Genomic DNA, 18,735 nt, shown 5'->3' on the forward strand with positions numbered 1-18,735 from the left:
TTTCAAAAAATGAATTTTTTTTCTCTCTTATAAGTACTGTACATATTCTCTCTCTACCAAGCGCTGAGCCTGATCTTTTCTCTGGTTTCGGTCAAGCTCACAGTTCAAATTTGGGGCTTCGAGCTGAGCTGTTAAGACTGCTATTCCTCTCAAGTAGTTGGAGTAATAGGTCCCTTATAGGAGAATCACTGCTCCCTTTTTCGCCTGTAGTTCGCCTGCGCTTATGCTCAGCTTGATACGAAGGCCCCTTCTCAGGATAGCAAACGCCGGTTGCTTCTCGCTTGAGATACCTGCAAAGTGGCTCTCATCATAACAGTACTACTGGAATCTCTCTCCCTCTCACCTCCCTTTTCTCTTTCTCTCAAAACCACAAAACCAAATAACCGATTCTCTAGTCCCAAAAAGGCCATCAGAACACCATGGAAGTCTTACGATCACATGGATGTGTTTTGTGACGCAACACAATGGAAACAACAACATCAACTAGCTATAACGAGAGATTTTCATAGATGGCGTCTAGAGAGAGAGAGGGGGAGAGAGGAAGAAAGACCATACGCAGGGAGTCCATAAGAAAGAGAAATTTCTTTTTGGTTTCTGAATAATCGAAAATTTTTAATTCAAAAATCAAATATTTTAAATGTTTAGTGTTTCAAAATCCGAAATTGACCTTTATTTCAGTTTTTTTAAAAACCAAAATGGGAACTCCAACAAATGGGCCTATCGGTAATAACGAAAGTATTCGGTTTTTTATAATTAACGAAAACTAAGTCAGATATTTACGTAATATTCCCCTTTGGACAAGGGTTTCATGCCTTTGGCGATATTTTTCTTTTATCTTTCGAGTCTAGGGTCTGAACCGAGCTTTCCTAGTCTTGGTCGGGCTCGCCAGCCCGATAGAACTTGGCCCGGCTTGGATGACGACTGGCCCGTCTCAGGCGCAACCCATATCCTGCCGTGGCACCCACCGTGTACAGCACGGCCTCGCTGCTAGTAAAGCCACGAACAAGGTTGGCTTTTGGGTGGATTCGAATTCGAAAGGGTGCAGGCATAAGTCGTAACTAGTAAGGCAGTGAAATTAGTGTGGATCACACGGCTACTGAGTTCAGGCAGGGCTTTCATGGAGGAAGGTGTGCTCCCCCTCTTTTTCTTTATAAATTTGTATCTATGGGCGAGTAGAGCTTTGATTTTTCTTTTCCCTATCTCATCTGTTTACTGTTATAATGATCTAATCTTGCCAACTAAAGAAAGAGAATCCTTTAGCATTAGCTCTTTTTTCAACAAATAATTACATATTTTCCCTTTCTCTTGATAGTTTTTTTCAACACAGAAACTTGCAGGATCATATGATTGTTTATATGCAGGTTATAGAATGCTTGCGGTTGTTGGGTCTTGAAACATGTAATATTATAGGGAAATGGTTTATTTGCTTACATAAATTGTCTCTTTAGATGATTTTCTGCAACTTATTAAGAGACTATATGTACTGAGTGTTTAGATATTAATGGCCGTATTGATGGGTCTAAATACGGAAAGAGACCATCTGTCTCAAACTTTATATGAATCCATAGCTGGATTCTTATGCATATCAGGTTATATTTGTGAATGTTATGATTATATCATCACTGAAAGCAAACAGGACATGTTTAGGAACTAGTGCATTTTTGCCGACCAATGATTACTTGTTGTCCCAATTTTTATTTGGAAAGAATTAAATGTGGGGAGTATTGATGCTAGATTCCATGGATGAGGAAAAGAAATGATCAAATATCAAGTAGTTTTACACCTTGTATTGCCATGGCATGGTGCTGGTTGATGTTGTGGCAGGTTGAAGTTAGAGTTGAAATTTGTGAGTGTTAGTTCTAGTTATACGTACCAAAGAAGGACTATCCATTGGTTAGCAGTAAGTATGTATTGCTAGATAGAGGGGAATACTTTATGGTGCTATAGATTCCTTCAAGGCTTAGCTGCTAGACGTTCTTATTGTTGGAGATGGTATGGATTATTGGAATTGCTTCCCAGTTTACTCATGGTTATGAAGAGAGCGTCACTTTTTTTTACTAGAAAGGATTTCGTTGGTGTGACACGGAGACTTGGAGACTATTATGATAATGAAGATAGACATAGCTGATAAAAAAAGGAAGGAAGAAAAGAAAATAGCAAATGGAGGTGAATATAGAAAAAAAAAAAAAAAAGCAGCAAATGGAGGTGACTAGGAAAATAGGCCCTAGTGGGTGTGAGTACTTTGGGTGATAGAGGGTTAAGGACGAGCACCTCCTTTGAAGACAAGAAAAGCTAGTATTTTTCCTTTCAAGTTTTGAATACGGATACTCATACCTTATTTTGTTCTAGTCACTGTTATGATCCAAGTGGTATTGGTAAAAGATTCATGAAGATTGAATGGGGACGATTTAAGGTGGATGGCCTCTTTGAGCTGTTTCTCAACAAAAATATGATTTTTTTTTTCATTACTCAAATGAAATTATGCCCTTTCTTTTAGAACCCAAAACCTACTAATATCTGTGATCAAGTAACTTTCCTTAATATAGGCATCGAACTAATTCAAATGGCAAAGAGAAATAAACTGAACTAAATCAAAGGTATCCCACAAGGAAACCAACAAAAAGGCCTCTCGTTTTTCTTTTTTTATTATCCTAGTTCTATTCCAATCCATTGGGATATTCTCTGTCTTCTATTTTAGACTTCTTTGTAGGGTCAAAATTGTAGGTTTTGGGTTATAAAGGAAAGAGGTAATTTCAATTAAGGTCATGAAATGCACCAACTCTGTGTGTGTGTGTGTGTGTATGTGTGTGTGTGTGTGTGTGTGAGAGAGAGAGAGAGAGAGAGAGAGAGAGAGAGAGAGAGAGAGAGAGAGAGAGGTGGATGGACCCCAGAGTTGGTGCTTTTCATGACCTTAATTAAAATTATCCCTTTCCTTTACAACCCAAAACCTACAATTTGACCCTATTAAGAAGTCTAAAATAGTTCTAAGTGGTAGGCTGCCATACCAATTTTCTTAATAGTCCAATAAGGCCCATAAACCATGGGAGAAGTGTTTACAAAAAATATGTGATCTGGCTCGTTCGTTGGATACTTTCCTAATTTCCTATTGGCTGATTTTATATTGGAAATTGGCGATTCTTTAAAAATATAAGCTATTATGTTTTTTTTCATGCGAAGTAAGGTATAATAGCTTAGTTGGCTAGCCTGAGAACTCCGAGGCATTAGGTTAGGGGTTCGAATCCCTTCCCAATCAATTATACCTGTTACTCTAAAGCTGTTGGAGGGCAAAGTTCTTCGTATTTTTAATAATTTTATTTAATTTTCAAAAGATGTATTCTGTAGCTTTAATTTTAGGATTTTTATGGTTTTTAATTTTTTTTTGGGATTCTAGGATTTTTATTTTTTTTAGGGGTTTGAGAGATGTTTAGAAAAGTCATTCGAATACTTATGGAGTTATTTATTTTATTAAGGGCAAAAGTGTCGTTATGAATTTTCTTTTAAGTGAAGAGACTTATGGGGCAATGTCACCTTTATTAAAAAAAAAGGGACTTATGGGGTATTTTTATAATGTTTAACTGAATTAAGAATAGTTTTAGTCTTCTTTTTATTATAATGTAATAAAAAGGTCTGGGGTGTTAGGGTCTCTAACACTTTTTGGGGCTTGAGCAATAGAAACAAGGTGTGAACAATACCAGCAAGCCCTATCTAGTGTTTTGGGGTCACTTTTTTGTGTAAAGACAGCTAGATCCACTCAAATTTGGCCTGTTTTGATGATTTATTTAACTGGTTTTTGCCTATTTTCTCTATTTGGGAATCCACAGCCAAGTCTAGAGCTTGTTGATTTTAGGCTAAATTTTCTCAAATCAGCCTAGAACTTGCTAGTTTTAGCTAGGTTTTGTTGGTTCTCTTATTAGAATTTGTGATTTCGATGAACCACTGAGAGGAATAAGAGGTCGAGGTAGGGGTATTCATATGGATCCACCTCGTGATTTGCAGGATCGGGATATAGAGGATCTGAGATGGCAAGTTCAAGAACTTTCAAGGTGGCTTAAAGGCAAGGATCATGGGAGAGATGAAGTTTTCTTTGTCCAAGAAGATTTTGAGTACAACCCTTTTCACTTCTGTGTTACGTGTGAAGAGTCAAGTGAAGAGGAAAGTCAGAGAAGACCTTGGACGTGGGGATCATCACTATAGGGTTTTTAATTTAAAGGAGGAAATTCTTGATTTTGACGCAGGTTGTACAATAAATCAGCAAGTTATAGATTGAGATTTGCCACTAATCTTTGGTACATGCTTAGATGAAGAACAATATCTTGCAGGAGATCCGATTTGTGATGATGATCAAGTTTTCATGGTTAAACCGATCTTTGATGAAGAAAAATGTGAAGGAGTCCAAGGAGAATCAATCGGTGAAGTTATTTGTTCAATCATCAAATCCAGTGCTCATCTCGAAGATGCACCCATGTTGTATTCTAGGGCTGAGCCTAGATAATTTTAATAAGGATATTGGTTAAACTGATGCAATTTCAACAAGTTCATGTGGCTGAACAAACTTTATCAACATGTGGTGACCCTTTCCTCGATATATCAACTGATTACAAAGATTCAGTTTCAATGCACAATCGTTTTTTGATTAGTGCAATAACCCACAAGTCCTATAATTATGTTTACAATAAGAAGATTGCAAGACTAATGCAAAATTCATCTTAGCATACATCAAAACTTGATGATGAGTTTTTTCTAACTAGGGGAGAATGATGGAGGGAAAAATTCTTCTTATTTTTAATATTTGTTTAATTTCAAAGTATGTATATTTTATTTTAGTTTTAGAATTAGGGTTTATAAAATTTTTTAGGCATTCTAGGATCCTTTATAGTTTTTAGGATTCTAGGAGATGTTCAAAAAAGTCATTAGAATACTTATAGAATTACTTATTTTATTAGGGGCAAAAGTGTTATTACAAATTTTCTTCAAGTGAAGGGATTTATGAGGTATTTTTATTATGTTTTAACTTAAGTGATGGTAGTTTTTGGTATTTTTATTTTTTTTATAATGTAATAAAATGGCATGGGGTATTAGGGTGTATAACACTTTTTGGGCTGTGAACAGTAAAAACAGGGTGTGTGTAGTACCAACAAACCCCATCTAGGGTTTTGGGGTCACTTTTTGTGCATGGAAAGCCATATCTACTCAAAGCTGTCCTATTTTGATAGTTTATTGAACTGTTTTTTGTCGATTTTCTCTATTTTCCTCCATTAGAAGCACTCTTATCCTTGATTTTTTTTTTTTTTTTTTTTTTTTTAATTTTTTGTTTTTGATACTATATAAAAAGGAAGTGGGGTCCGTGATCACAACCCTGACATCAACAGCCAGTGTACTAGCTGACTAGGTTGCTTAGAATAGGTGTTATAAATGTTTACATTATTCTTATATTTCTCAAAAAAAAAATGTTTACATTATTCTTATATATGTATGTAGTACTAGCTGACTAGGTTGCTTAAAATAGCAGATGTAAATGTTTACATTGTTCTTATATTATTCGTAAATATTGTTGTATGTATATTTGCATGTATATGTATATATGTATGTATGTATGTGTATTGTTTCACCTTTAACTGATCACCAATCTGGATGATATGGATTGGCAATCATTTTACCTTTGATTGATAGCTGATCTGGACGATCTGGATTGGCAATCTGACAATTCGACATGGGATAGGTGGGTGTGCGATCCACCTGTATATGTGTTGTTTTATCTTTGACTGATTGCCGATTTCGATGAACCAGATTGGCAATCCGACAATTTGACACGGCATAGGTGGTTGTACGATCCACCTCACTGATCCATTTTTCAAAACACTGTTATGCACTAAGCCTGTCACAAGAGCTTATGCACAACGCATTTCATAGGGTAAAGTCTGTTAAACCACAGAGCTTATGTATTATTCTTTGAATTTAGTAACTTAGACATTGCCTTGTATTCCTGAGGGCAGTGAGGAAACTGTACATGTAAGTAGTGTGCAAGGGTGTGTGGAAGAAAGGATCAAGAATGTAGGAGGCCAATGCACTTCTAAGGTTGGAAATCAAAACGATAGGAGAAGATTCTGTGGAGAAATATGACATTATTCGCATCTTAGAGGATTAATGCACTATCGTCTTCTAAGAAAAACACTAACAATTGGAGTCAATGGTAGATGATCAATGCCATCAGGATTTCTCTACAGAGATCGGTATGGTCTGTGGCATTTAGCTTCTTGAGGTAGGCAAGACATGAAAGGGACAATTGGCAGGTTGCCTAGTAGGCTTCAAGTAGGCACTGGCCCCCTATATAATTATTCTTAAAGCTTCACTTGGCTGTATGTACACGTTTGCTTTTAAGAGGGAGACACTGTTAGGAACTTCACCTGCTATTGGAGACTAATTCGAATAGTGCTGGACGTCTGTCCTAATAGGTTCATGGCGGTCAATTTTTTAGATTCATAAATCTTTATTGGGGGGTTTTCCTTTCTCATGTGAACCTAGCTCTTGGTCGTGTGAGGTCCTAGGTGGCCAACGCGGACTAGTGTGAGGTTGCTGGAGGTCCCATGCCATGGACGCAAATGATTTTTAATGGTTATATCATTGGCACAGTCCACGATGTGGCATGAACATGGTGCATGATCCTTGGTGCACGGTCTGGCCAAGAGCTCCAGACATAGCTATGCCTCCTGGCAGTTAGACGCTTCTACAGTGACTCTATGTGGCTAGCATGACCCCAACTAGCACACATCTACAATCCTCTAGTGTCTTTTTGACATTGTTTCCAGCAGCAACTGAGATTTTTGAAGGGCTTCTTAAACACATGCAGCCGTGCAACAATTGTTAAGTAGGAGGCCATTGCTTGCTCAAAGCCTTCCAAGCAGTGCATCATGAGTCCTTTTTGTGCCTCACCTCCCTCCATTGGTTTGCGCCATTGATGAAAGGTGTCCTAGTTGAGAAATTTAGATGACTTTATTGTCCATCATTGCTAGAAGTTGTTGGCATCGTACCTCTGCTTATGTAACAAGTAGTCCTTGGAGCTGCTCTTTCAAGTCCAAATTATTCATCCTTCATTGTGTCCTGTTCTGTTTTGATTTCCCACCTCAAAAGATGTCCTCGAGGCAGATGTCTAGGAGAGGGCCCTGCTTCAGCCCTTCCTAGGTTTTCGAATTCATGTCCCCCATGTCCCATTTGTTCCACTCATCTCTGTTTCCTCATTGTTCTCTAGAAATGAAGTTAATGCAATCATGCACACTTCAGAGGCTACTGGAGGCACATGATCTTCATTCTTTGATAGAGACGAAGAAATAAGAGCCCGTCCATAATGTTCGAAGATGAAGATGATGTCTCAACCAAGTGTAAATTTTGCTAAGATTAAATGAAAATAATAACTCTTGCTGAAGAAAAATGATGCAGGATAGGATGCTGCTTATTTTTGAATTTTCCTTATTAGATTTGGAAATGTTTAAGGGTTCATTTTTAGTCTTTTTAAACTTTTTTTAACGGATTTTAGGATTTTTTTTTAATTGATAGAATTTTAGTTGTTTAGAAAGGTAGAGTGCGTATGGAATTAATTGTTTTATCAAGGGTAGAAATGTCACAATGAAATTTGCTGATTTCTTAACCCGAGGTTTACTGATTTCAGCCTAGGGTTTGCTGATTTCAGCGAACCCGTGGCAACAAGGGGGGGGCATGGAAGGGCAGCTCATTTAGCCTGTGATGCCAGAGACGAAGAAATTGAAGATCTCTAAAGGCAAGTTTAATGAACATCACTCATGGGAAGACGGTGCTCTTTTGCCTGAGACGATGTTGAATACAACCCTTTTCACCGTTGTGCTTTGTGCATGGAGACAAGTGAAGAGGAAAATGTTAGAAGACCTAGATGTGGGTGATATCACTCCAGGGTTTTTGATTTGAAGGCGAACATTCTTGATTTTGATGCAATTTGCATAGAAAAGTAGCAGGTTGTAAATTTGGATTTCCATAAACCTTTGACACATTCTTAGATGAAGAACAAAATCTTGTAGGAGATCCGATCTATGATGAAAAAAAAGTTTTTGTGGTTGACCTGATCTTTGATGACGAAAAAAATGTAGGTCTTCCAGGAGAATAAATAGATGAAGCTGTTGGTTTGATCATCGAGCTGGGGCTTATCTTGAAGATGCTCCCTTGGTTTGTTTTAGGCTGAGCCACGGCAATTTCAGCAGGGTTATTTGGTTGAACTGATTTGATTTTAGCTAGTTTATGTGACCGAACCGAGCATATATATCATGGTTGTTTCATTGACAGAATGACCCTTTCGTCCAGGGTTTCTCAAAAGTGTTTATGAATATGTCAAAGTATTTCAAACCCTCACTGTTAATGCATAATGGTTGTGTTTTGATTGGGCCAATACCCATAGGTCTTAGGATTTGAAGCATAACGCTTGGGGTGAAGAAGGTTGTGTCATTAACGCAAAATTCATCTTAGCTTACTTAAAATACTCGAAAATGAGTTTTCTTCAACTAGAGGTGATTGATGCAGGACAATATACTTTTTACTTTTAATTTTCGTATTGAATTTTGAAAGTAGTGGCTATGTAGGATTCTTGGGATGTAAATTAAAAAATTTACTTTTTTTTTTTTCTGTTATTAACAACTGGGTAATTCTATTTATAATGCTACATTATACGACATAAGCAGAAAATAGAACCTAAATACAACATATGGATCTCAACTCTTACCGCCTTAAAGACAAATGGAAACTTTATTCATAATCTGAATTTAATTATAAGTAAAATCTTAAGTCAAATAGGAAATCCTAATTCAAATAGGAATCCTAATCCATTAGAAATCAAGAACAATAAAATGAGAATTTAAACTCAAAATAAACAAGAAAACTTGGGAATACTTATCTAATCTTTGCCTAGGGCCACCCCCATAGGACTTAGCACAACCCACTGTCGATGACCAGACCAACGATGCATTGATCCTTGGCCGTACTTGAGCCCTCCAAATCTGGGTAGCACCTAGGGCAATACCCTCTCACAAGTTGGGGCTGAGAGCTTTAATAAACTAGGGTTTGTTTTTCAACCCTTTAAACCTGGGGCATGCCACAATATGGCACCACCCCCTGAAACCAAACTAGGCTGGGCGTGCCCGCTCACAAAAGAGAGGGAAGGAGAGAGAGAGAGGTCTCTGCAAGCACACATGATGGGATTGAAAGGGTTTCCCATTGTACATAAGCCCTCATGACCAAGGGTATGCCATCTTCCAATAAGACTCAAATTTGACCATGGAGTTTAACATGATTTGTGAGTTGAACAAAGAGTCAAATTTGAGCCATCCATTCTTTAGATTAGGCATCATGATCATTGAGGAATTCTATAGCCGTTACCCCTCAGATCCTTAACCCATATCCACTTCTACTTGGACCAGAACTATATCTTCCATAATCCCATAAAATTTGGGCTGTTTCTTACATAGAAACATCTTCTAATTACTTTAGAAATCAAGAGTCGACAAAAAGATCTAACTCAAATCTAATTTGGTCAAGGCTTAACTAACCAAATAAAAAATAATTCTCTTTAAGAAAATTATGCTTAACAAATCATTAAAGGACATGGGGTGTCCCTCCCATAAGGGTTGGGTTTGTGGGCCTAGTGGGCCCCACGTCGTTGCCCACTTGGGTCCCCCAATGTGTGGGGTTGGGAGTTGGGCCCTTAGCTCTCCACATGGGTCCTACAAAACCCCTCATAAGTTTGGAAATATCAGAATGCCCTTTTAAGGTTTATATGCATAAAATAAATTTATTGAAATTTGAAAAACATTTAAAAATTGCAAAATCATAAATAAGGTTGGAAAATAATATTTCTGATAATACCAAAAATTCTGAGACATATTTAAAACAGATCTAGAAGTGGATTGGTACTAATGGGTTAGGAATAAATGATAACTTTGAGGCACTCCACCAAGATCCACAACCATCTTCTCAAACTAACCCAACAAAACCCATGACCCACAGTCAATCGCAAGAGCTCATGATTGGACTATCAAAGTTGGTCAGTAAATAACAGAACCATGAATCTAGTGTGTGGATTTCTGATCCCCCTGCCAAACAAAAGCAAGTGATGTCCATAAGGATGCACACACACATATCACTATAGTGCAAGGGAACACTCTCTTATATACATGTACATAGTTCCCTCTTTATAGCGATGCTTCTCCAGAGTGCAACTATCATATGTACATGCCATGCGATGGTTGTTGAAGAATTGGCCATTGCCCTCATAGGCCTACAACTACACATGGGAATCCCGGTGGCTTCCTTGCTCTCGTCATTTTTTTTAGGCATCTCTTTGACCTCAAGAAGGGATGATCATTGAAATCCTCATTGGTAGTGGCTATGCTCAGGAGTAAAGGAGATGTGACCTAGACCATAAACTGCCTAACCTAAGTCCAGTCAACCAATATTTCCACTGAAGTGTGAACATCCACTATAAAATATTTACTTTAAAATGCTTTCAAGGCCTACAAGTTTTAAGGATGTATTTTTGGAAGATTTTTGGGTTTTTGAGTTTTTTTAAGGAATTTTATTTTTCGAATAAAATTTTTACGATTTTAAGATTTTTTTTAGAAGTTACAATGCTTATAATTACAAACTTTGTTTAATTAGGACTTCCATTTCAATTAGAATCAGGATTTCTTAGGCTCTGAGTAAGGTCTTTTATTATAAGAATTTAGACTGAAGAGAGTTGACGTTTTGATATCCTTTTTCTTGGGTTAGCAATTGAAGCCTGGCGTATAGGCTCCCTCTTTAATTTTCCATTCAATAGATCATCTCATTATCTTTCTTGTGACATTCAATCTGCATCAAAAAATTCACTTTTTTCTACCTAGTACCCATATTTTTAGGCAAGGGGAGGAGCATTCAAATCCTCTTGTGCAGTAAGAACAGTTGACACAATTCATGTATATGAGTTGAGGTGGCACAACTGTTAACAATTTTTAGGCATTGAGAATGAGTGCGATGATTCATCCATGCTCTTTTCACAATGAGTTGTGCACACACACACACACACCCACACAAAGGAAGAAGAAGCGAAGTGTAACACAATGAAAACGGAGTTTTATGACTGGGTAGTAGGCTTAAAGAAGATAATAAATGAGTAAATGGTTCTTTTATTCGTGATTGACTAGTGAACAGGTTCCGTTTGTGATGCACATAAACAGCTCCAGACATAGCTAGAAAATCAATTGTCTGTGATTTTACATAGTTTTTTAAAGTATCCATCAAGGATATCCATTCTAAAGTATCCATGCATCATATGTTTCCTCTTTTGAGGGGTTTATTGCTGGATAAATAGAAGTTATCCATTCCCTCTCTAGATTGTCCCAAATTTAAACCCCACTCTTCAAGGGCGTAGGTTCCTGAGTGAGCTTTGTGTCACGACCCCGCCCCTTGGTCCCTACCGCCTAGCTGGAGGGCGACAGGGTGCGAGATCACGACCGGAGGTCGTGACTGACACTCAGGTGGAAGTGGCTCAACGCGTATAAAATTTTCGGAATCAAAGCAAACTACGAAACAAAATAAACTCATAAAACAAAGGGCCACGAACTGAGCAAAATAAAACCATCTCATACAAATATATATATTCAATCTCCAAAAACTCTTTTTCAAAATGTTCAAGACGCTACTGGGCTGCCAACAAAAATACAATATTCATCAGAATGGCATTGTGGCACCTCCACCAGACACCTACAATCAAAAGATCCTTGGATAGAACTTGAGCTTCAAAAGTCTGCTACCACTGGCCAGTTGCCCACGCACGTGCTAAAGGTTCTCACTCTACATAGAAGGGAAAAAAAGAGGTATGAGCTAAAAGCCCAGTAAGTAAATCAGTACCCTTGCGGTCCTATCTACATGCACACATGAGGGATAATAGGCCCACAGATTGTTACAGTTCACGCGGTGTCACAGAACAATGTCATGCATCAGAGTATACTGGCGGAATAAACAGAGTAAAGTTCAGGTATTAAAACTTCGCACATTTTCATGAGCTAACAGTTACATGAACATTCTTCAAAGTCACACAGTTAGAAACTCAGTTAAAGCATACAATTCATACAGACAGAAGCTAGCAGTGCGTACTCCTGAAGTAGAAGTCCCATCGATCAGGCTAAGCTAGTCCTGTAACTTGGAACTTCTACCCTCATTCAGGAGGGAGGACAATGACAAATGGAGGTCCCATTTTATAATGTCCTTACTCACACACAATCCCCAGTGCGCTTTGGGGTTTTGATAGGCTGAGGCCTTGCAAGACACGACCATCTCCTTGCACCTTCAGGCGAGAGGGTGTTACACCACCATTGGAGAATCCATAGTGTAGTGCCTATAACAATTTGGGGGGCACGACTCACCTTGTTATATACAGTTACCTCCCGACTCCACTCCTATCATTGGAGTCAGGGCAAAGTCAGAACTTGTCGGCAGTACAATATCCACTACCAATGGAGGATCCATTGCGTAGTGGTCAGAATTCACATGTATCAATTTCATATAACAGAATCACAATATCCACTATCAATGGAGGACCCATTGCGTAGTGGCCAGAAATCACATATATCAGTTCCACATGACAAAATCACAGTATCCACTACCAATGGAGGACCCATTGTGTAGTGGCTAGAAATCACATATATCAGTTTCACCGTGTATAAGCTTGCGTAACATTTATTCATTCATACTTTACTCTCTTCAAGAGGTCAGGAACATTCAATATTCGTAGGTCACAATCATACCATTTCGGTGTCTTATAACAGAAAATTTCAATCACGTTGCAAAAGGATTAAGCCATGTTAAAAAACATTGCTGCATGACATGTGCATAATTCATATACAACTTAAAATTCGTTGTTGTTCTTATCAATCGTGGGCATATACAGAGTGAGGCATAGCACCCAAATTCTGAGGGGAATCTAACTAAATTCTGATTTCAATTCGCTAACTGAGTGTTACTCGATCAATTAAGGGTTCAGTATATCGTTCAGAATCTTGCAGAAATCTAGGAATAGTGACATATGTTCACAATTTAAATCATAGCTTTCAACCTAGCAAGAATTTCGAAACAATTTTAATATGCAGCCTTTAGTAGACAATCAAAGCCTTTAAATGGTTGCGGTTTTGGAGTAATTGGACTCCATTTGGTCAGCCAAAATTCATGGCAACAGAGACCAAAATTCTGAGTTTCTGTGAGATCTGTCCACAGTGACATACTGAAACATTTTTTTAGCATAGTTCCTCATTTACAGAGAATTTGGGCAAGGTTAAAACATGAAAAGCATAGAAGACTCATGCATCTATCAAATGGCTGTGTTTTTGTACAATAGGTCAGGCAAAGTCTCAGTGCAACAGAAGCAATATTTCTGGAAATTATCACAGTCTGCTAACAGTGACATACATGCATAAATTGAAACATGTCTTCCAAACTACTAAAAATCTCAACTGAACATAAACATTATGCTCAAAGTAAACTCAGAGATCTTTTTAATGGGGGTCATTTGAGGCAATTCTGAGATCATTTGATAGGTTAGTGGAGAGTCACAAAAACCTCAATTGTCCCTGAAATTTCACAGTCCAGCCATAGCATACTTCAAAGATTAAAGCATAACTTCTGTACTACACTAGATAATCACATGAAACCAATTATAGCTTAAACTAGACTCACAAGAGCATCATCCCAGAGAATTTCAGGGCCATCAACAGAATTTCAGTACTCATTTTCACCATGTAAAAGAAGGCAAACTTTCTGGATAATACAGTCATCATTTTTGCACATGCTTATGTCCAAACTATGCTCAAATCGAGCTTCATTCATGTTCTCAGGCTCATGGTGATCTTACTTACCTTTGTGTTCCAATGGTGATCCCAATTCTCCTCCCACAGTCCACTTCACCAGGCTTCTCAAGCTCCCCAACAGTTAGCGAAGGGAGCCTTATCCAAGTCCTTCACTTACCTTAGAGAGAGAGAGTGCCTGTGGTGTGAGGGGAAGGAGGAGGGCTTAAATACTCCTCAGGTGGCAGGTGGCATCCCATGGTTGACAAGTGGCGAGCCACTCACATGTAGCTAGGCAAGTGGCAAAAACTGGCCATGCACGACAGTGTTGCACACAGGGTTGGCCTCCCTTGTGCACGGCGCCAGACTCAATCACGTGCGGCGTTACTCCTTCTTCGTGCGGCGTTACGAGCTCACCAAGTTCACGAAATTTGGATCGTTGCACTTTGAGATTCCTACTGTGGGCTATCTCGATTGGACAATAAGCCTAACTTTAGAAATGTCACAGTAAATTATTATCTGCCACTCAAAAGCAGGTCTTCTGCTTCAATCTCTATAAAGTCCTCAAGTACCAAGGCCAGATTTGTAGAATCCCACACCTTTTCTAACTATTTCTTGGAATATGTATTGGGGAAAGGGGACAAGATATGCAAGACAGTTACTCTTTTTGCTTTAAAGGGACAAGATTAGCTTCCTATGAGGATTCACACTAAAATTGGCACTATTCAGGGCATGCCAAGTAGGTCCAGAAAGAAGGTTTGAATTATTATGGAGAAGGAAGAATGCCTGAGTCCTCAGAGCCTCTCTATGTTGAAAGCAGATTTGGGATTGGAAACCATTGGTGTTAGAGAAATCTAAATCAGTAGTACATAATGTGTTTAGGGATCTCAAGCTCAATCCTGTGCTCCGCGACAAGGGATCTCGATTCCAATGGTTTTTTGACTTTAGGGATCTCGATCCGCAAATTGGGGATCTAAATCTCTTGTTAATGGGATCCAGATTCTTCTCATCTAAATCATATTTCCATGAGTAATGTGGGACTTAAGCATCTGGCATGTGGAATTGAGTTTCTTTTACATTAGAACTGAAGATAACCAACACATTTCAAGTTTCATGCACTGACCACGCCCCTCTTCTTCCACTCATCCTCTCTCTAACTCACTAGCCCATAATCTCTCTCCACCCTTGTGCAGGAGCATATTTTTCAAAAAATTCTGATATCAGAATTAACTTTTTGGTATAGAGCTCGGCCAGTTGAGAAACAGTCCCAATGGCCACAATGGCAACCAAGGTTTGAAGCTTGTAATTTGAACTTTGAACTTGTGAGTCATGAAAACAAATGCCATAACATACAAGTTGCTGCCATATTACGTATGGAACCTGTAGATGAAGGAGAGTAGCTAAAGTTGCTCCATGTTATACCCTAAATCCTGTTGGTTTCACTTACGAGAAACTCTAGAAGGTTTATATAATTGATCTTTGTTTCTAATACCCTCTCATTGACCATATCCACCAATACAAAGACCACAGGTTGACCCTTTCTTTGCCTTTGGACCTTTTTTCTTGGCCTCTCTGAATCTACAAAGCTCTTGACGAGTTGCATACCCAATCTCATGTAAGTGAAAGGACTCAAATGAGGGAAAACAAGGACACTGCATATCCATCAAACACTAGAGTTTCTTTCATGCCTAAGGGCTACAATTTGAATCGTCTTTTTGGGTTTTTATAGTCAATTCTCACTAATGAAACAGACACTCCAATGATAGCAAGAAGTGTTAAAAATATTAAAAAACACGATTCTTTGATGTAATGGTACTTTGGTTTTTGAATTCCGAAAAATTAATCGTATCGTTCAATGAAATTCATTCCCGGTTAGAGTGTCGTGCCCTATGTGGGGAGCCTCAATTCTAAGCTAGACGGATATCGTTACTATATATTTTTATCATTTTATCTTGGACAAATTTGAAACACGCTCCCTTAATATTGGGATCGCGATCCCTATAACTCACGGTGTACGGATCTTGATCCCTATCCCATGGATCTTCGTTCATCTCTTGATCCCTCAGTCCGTTCCCAAACCGGCATCTGACCTTTCTCCCGGTCTTGATAACTATGGCTAGAATCCTCTAACTGGAGCCATAGCATGAGGCTAAACATCAGTTTTTACTTAGTTTTGCCTCTGCTTTAATGCAATATTTCTAACCTTGAATGAAATGACATTTATCATTTACATTGTGTTCTTGGTTTCATGCGATTACATTTCCATCTTAAAATTTATGTGCATTCATCTGTATTGTTATGCATGAATTGATATGTGATTTGCATCCACTGATCTCTTGGCAAAAACAGCAATTGTGGTGCATATTGTTTTCTCAACATTTCAATTTTTATGATTATTTTCAGATTGAACTCACCCAGCAGTTCCCTGATTACATTTGAAGTCCTTGGCCAGCTACTTCACTTCTCTCAGGTAGAATTTTTTATTTAGTTATTTCTTTTAGATGATCAATGGAAGTTATTGAGATCCAGAATATCAACATGATTGTTGATAGAAGTATATTTGAAGGTTATTTCTCTATGTTTTTAGTTTGATTCTGTTTGTTTGTGAATGTCTGCTTACAAGGATAAAGTATGTAAGCATATATTTATATAATGGATATTGAGCAAGTTCTATTTCTTCTGTAAGGAATTGCCTTCACATCTATACCCTTTTAGAAAACATGATATTTTCATTTGACAGGGGTCATTAAGCAACAAGCTTTATTTTGTAACAAAGTCCATTTATAAAGACTCAAAACTGGATAGTTTGGAAATGGATGTGGAATGACACTTTCAAGCAGCTTAGAAATAATGCATAGCTTTGGCAATGAGGTTTCAAAAACAAATAATTGTGTTCAAATACTTTTTTCATTAGGCTGGGATCATTCTTATTTCTAAATAATTAAAAGGGCAACTGAAAAGTTGGGACATATGGTGCAAGCTTATGTGCCTGAAATTTTGGTAGTAAATTAATTAAAGCAGCTTGAGGTTGTGCTTCTCTGGGGAAGATAACAGTATGTATCGTTCTTTACAAATCAAAATTTGTACAGTGAGCAATAGTAAAAGATGGCTGTCTAGTTTTTATCTCATCTACTGTTCCTTTGAGGTTCATGTTATCACAAATGTTGATTTTTTTTACTCTTGTTATTCATCATATTCATCATCATTTCTTTACTCTTGCTATTGTGACGTAGAAATCTTTTTGAGCTCATGTTATTGTAAATGTGGATTATTATATACTTTTTTTTTTCATCTTTGATTGTCAATGTAAGGATACTATGCTTGTATTCTGCATTAAGCATTATTCTTAAGGGGTTCGCTAGGTTATTATTATCTAGTATTTCAGATGTTTCCAGGAAATACTTAATTTTCTTTTAGTTCTCATACTATACTTATGGCTTTGTTATTGAAACTTGTGTATATTTTCAGTTACTGTGAATTGATACTTTCTTGTGTGTAAGTTGCTGAATATCAGCTTTACTCTCTGTTTTGAGTGTCTGTGCATCTTTTGTGGGTGTTTGTGCATCCAACATAATTAAGCAACATCATACTAAGTGTAAGATAGATGTTGCACAAATGCATACTGGATTAGGGCACTTGGGGAGCCGTCAATTAACTCTTTAGAAATTACTGTTGATGATAACTATCGTATAGGTGGCTAGTATCACGGTCTTTAGATAGTTCTTTGGGTATTTATTTTAATGTCTCTAACAATGATAAAGAAAAAAATGTTGAGTCGACCCAGAATCGCTTAAGTCGACTTAGAATTCGTGGAGTACTGGTCTGGCTCTCGTCCGGACTTGTGCAAGTTGCCTGGGACACCCCTTTAGATATGAAAAACAGGTTAAAAAAAAAATACTTTTCTGAATTTTTGTTTATTCAACCAATACATATCTGACCCCATTTTGATTGATTTGGGCACACATCAATCCTTCTTAGCACCAAAAAATAAATTTTTGATAAAAAATTGCCTTTGGAATTATTTTTTCATGAAATCTCACCATTTTTGAGCCCTAAAAGCCATCCGCCTTTCTTGCAATCTTTTTCTCATTTTTCAACCAAATCATCTTCAAATTGGTTCAAAATGTTGGTGTTGGAGCCCTCAACAGGTCTCCATAATGATTTGTTAAATTAAAAGAAAAAGAGAAGAAATCTAGAGTCCAAGTCTTAAGGGTTTTTAGAACCGAAAAATTGGAAATATTTGATTTCTTTATCATTTTTCTCCAAAAATATCCAAATTTGTCCCAAAATGTTCCTTAACACATTGATCCACAAAGGCTCTAACAAATGTTTTCTTGACTCAACCAAAAATCTCTAAGATTGATTTTTTTGGATTTTGATTTATACCTTCTATTATATGAAACCAAATATTTGATTTTCAATTTTTATTTTTTACTTTTTTGTTTTTCACCATTTCACTATTTCTGTCCTTTTTTTTTGTTCAAATTTACTCATGAGTTGACATGATGAAGTCGAGTATGCTTTCTCATGTTAACTTTATTACTTTTGCTTAGAGGAATAATGCGTTCTGTTGTGAACCCAGGGATGTGGTGACATAAACTTTCTAGTTAACTTAGATGCCTTACAAGCTATGGCACATACTCTGAAGCAACAAATTTTGTTGTCCATGGGACCTTCTAATAGTCACCAAACTATACAAGGCCACCAAATTTGACCGGCCAATGTTCAATATGCCTAAGCTAGAGTGATCGTACAACTTGGTTGAATCCCAGCACACCAATATTTAATTTTAGACAATGCCCTGATTTGCTGCTGTTTTATTTTTCATGTGCCATAAGCATTCTGCCATTTGTGAATGCATAAAAATGTCCGCCTACTCTTGTTCGTCAAGGCAAAGTTTCATCCT

The 18,735-nt window shown here is 37.6% G+C and overlaps 1 long non-coding RNA gene across 7 annotated transcripts in view; it reads left to right on the plus strand.

The window, feature by feature from the left end:
• Positions 1 to 1,084: 1,084 nt before the first annotated feature.
• LOC105420870 (uncharacterized) overlaps positions 1,085 to 18,735 on the plus strand; it is a 30,886-nt gene continuing 13,235 nt past the window's right edge. For all 7 annotated transcript variants that reach the window (XR_016046258.1, XR_016046254.1, XR_016046257.1 and 4 more), the window contains exons 1-2: positions 1,085 to 1,127; positions 16,233 to 16,299. This is a non-coding gene — a long non-coding RNA (uncharacterized LOC105420870). The remainder of the gene's footprint in view (positions 1,128 to 16,232; positions 16,300 to 18,735) is intronic.

This window comes from Amborella trichopoda, chromosome 12 (genome assembly GCF_054954075.1).
Source record: "Amborella trichopoda isolate Santa Cruz 75 chromosome 12, AtrichopodaSantaCruz75HAP2 v2.0, whole genome shotgun sequence".
Classification (NCBI taxonomy): domain Eukaryota; kingdom Viridiplantae; phylum Streptophyta; class Magnoliopsida; order Amborellales; family Amborellaceae; genus Amborella; species Amborella trichopoda.